Consider the following 3,176-nt stretch of genomic DNA (forward strand, 5'->3'; position numbering starts at 1 on the left):
GGTGATCAGTCTATGTTCTATAGAATCCAATACTAACAAGACATTCTACAATCCTATCATTATGGCATGCCCTAGGTGCTTGCTTCAACCCATTTAAGGCCTTATGAAGTCTGCATATATAATCTAGATAACTATCATCCAAATAATAATGTGGCTTCTCAATATATTCAAATAGCCAGTTGAGGCAAATATCTCAACTAGGCAGAAAACTCAATAATAGTGGAGAATATGCTATTCAAAAAGGGGTAGAGACAAATTTTGATCCTTGATATGGCCCTATGGTTTATTGTAGCTAGGATACTCATCCATTATCTACAAACTATGTATTTCAAACTCCTAGAATGATGCAAGATCCTTTCTTGGATGATAGTTTCTGCCCACACCTTATTATGGGTTCTATCCCTCGCTTATTTTCGATCCCCATGGCTACACATGTGGTGGCATGGATTGAGGAGACATCATAATAATATTATATTTTATGATTGCACTAGTCCACCAAAATGAGACAAATCCTTTTTAAAATTTTCTCCTTCAAGTAGCAAGCATTTAATACATTTTTGGATCCTATTTTTTAGATGTTTTGACCAACTAAACGAACCTTATGATGAGGATCTCTTTACTTCTTAGTGGGATATAGTATATATATATTTTCACATACTATCCTAGAGGATTTCTCTCTTGCAATCATAGATAGATTTCATACCATCAATGCACTCCTTCCTAAGATCACAAATGGATATATTATAGAGGGATTGCTATGGATCATACTCACCATTTCTAAGGGATGTTCAAGTTTCTAGTAAGGACACCTAGTGTAGTTTTGATCGAAGATTATATTATTCAATACTTCAACTCTACCTTTCCTTATGATCATGGAGGACCATCAATAGATTTGAGTTGGTTCACTGTGGAGCATACTCATGTTATTCTTCCACTTTGATATTCTTCATGGGTAGTCTCCTTTTGATCCCCATGGATTATCTTTTGCCTTCTCATTTGGAGGATGGCATCTATTTCCAATTGATCTTGATACTTCTACCGATCTCCAACAATATCATTAGCCCTTCGAGTGGTTGTATCTATGATGTGTTGTTTACATATCTTTTGTGTTTGAGCTTAGATGATTATTTACTCTAGATAAGTGTTTTTCAATAAGGCTAGGTCAAGAATGTATATAGACCAACTTTGTATTGGATTAGGGATTTTTTATCAATTTTACCTTGTAGGGTTTAACAGAGCTTCTCTCTTCATCCTAGTCTTAGGTCAACTCAAGTTCCACCACTAAGATGGTGTACTCAACTCTTCACTTTTCTTGAATGGGTTTTTGGGGAGCTATCATAATTACTAGTTTATCGAGTGTCGCATTTGTAATAGGAGATACCACATTTACTTTGCTACGAAGCTACTAAACAACGAAAAAGGGGACTACTTGGCTACTCCACATGAGTAGAAAAATGTCCCCAAAATTAATAATCAAAAACAAACTAGTTCAAGATTATTTTGGGGCAGGGGCACATCTTAATTAATTGAATTTTTTGAATACAACATTCACTAGTACTTTGAGAAAAGGGATAATTTACTCAAGCATAAAAGCAATAATTCATTTTGAGTTTAAGTCATTCATGGGCTTTGGCCAATACTAATATATGTATCCTCTTTGAGAGCTAAAGAAGCTATGAATAGTTTTTTGTCCAACCACATGACTATATCAATTTTGGTATTCTACTACACATTTCCTTCACAAATACATACCTTAATCACATGTATTTGATATGTTTTGTTTGTTCAACAAATCATATGTACTTGATGTCTTGTCCTATGTGGTACATAGTGTAGATTATTTCTATATCATGTCATGTCTATGAATCCTTTGGACAATATACCTTATCCTAAGGATAATTGTCACATTTAGGAGACTTTATGGTAAATGTATTATCCATCGTATTAGCACTCTATGCAAAGAAACATTTGGATTTTTTTTTAAACTTTTAAACATGATAATATGGCCTATGATACAAGCCATTTATGGCAAAGTATAAATTGAAATGTGCTCTATAACATGGTGCACAAGACATTCATAACCAAATTTATCATATTTTTGAAGACAAAAGCATCATTTACAATTTAAACTAAATACTATAACACTTCCACATGGAATCTTAAGTATAATGAGCATCTTTTTTGTTTGGGGATGCTATTTTTTGCTTTCCACATGGATGAAAATTAAACCGATTGTCACATTCTAAGGATAATACAAGTTCCTTTACTCTAAAACTTGGCACATTCATATCCTAATTTTTACCAAAAATAATAATAATTAAGCTACTTCCCTCCTAATTCTCATTGAAAAACATGTAGCACCAAATCTATATGCTCTAACATCCTACTCTCATGTTCATTGCATCATTCAACATATTCTACTAGGCAAAGAAATGTATAATTTTGAATTTTCTTAGAATGGGAATGATTAGTGTGTACCACAAGCACCCTATGCACTAGTTGAGAAATAGGAATTCACTATTTCCTACATAGTCTCCTTTGTTGAAAGGGTCATGAATACCAACTTTCTCTATTATATTTGGTCATGTATCATGCAAGTTCATTGTTTAGAGTGTTGTTTTTATCTAGGCAAACAATTTGCTACCAAGCTTGGCTACAAGATGAGCATTATAACAATTAGTAATCCCTCATTCCTGGATGTGAATTGATTTTGTATTAATTGAATATGTAGGCTTACACAAACACAGCGACATCCAAACCTCTAATTAGCAACTGATACATTTGGCCCATTGCATCCATCTCAATTACCAAGGGGAATCAAATCACATCTTACAATACATACAATGTCCCACCACAAGATGCAAGAACAAAATCCTAGTCCTTGGGTTTATCACACCATGTCACTACCACTTATGCTAACGTGCCTTGGTGCAATCCCTCGTTTTTCAATGAACTTGGGATGACTTGAAAAAGCCTACTTTGAGGACTTACATATAGAGGGAAATGTTGGCTTGAAAGACATACACAACACAAAATATGTAATGAGTGCTTATGGTTAGCCATAGTGTTATGCAAATAAAGAGCATTGATAGATTCCAATCCTTGGGTCTTTTTAAATCAAAAGCCCATCATCAAAAAATTGGTGCTGAGAATAGAGTGATGCTAAATCCACTCCA

This window comes from Lygodium microphyllum, chromosome 11, assembly GCF_053477565.2.
Source record: "Lygodium microphyllum isolate KBCC chromosome 11, Lygodium_microphyllum_v1.1.10, whole genome shotgun sequence".
NCBI lineage: Eukaryota > Viridiplantae > Streptophyta > Polypodiopsida > Schizaeales > Lygodiaceae > Lygodium > Lygodium microphyllum.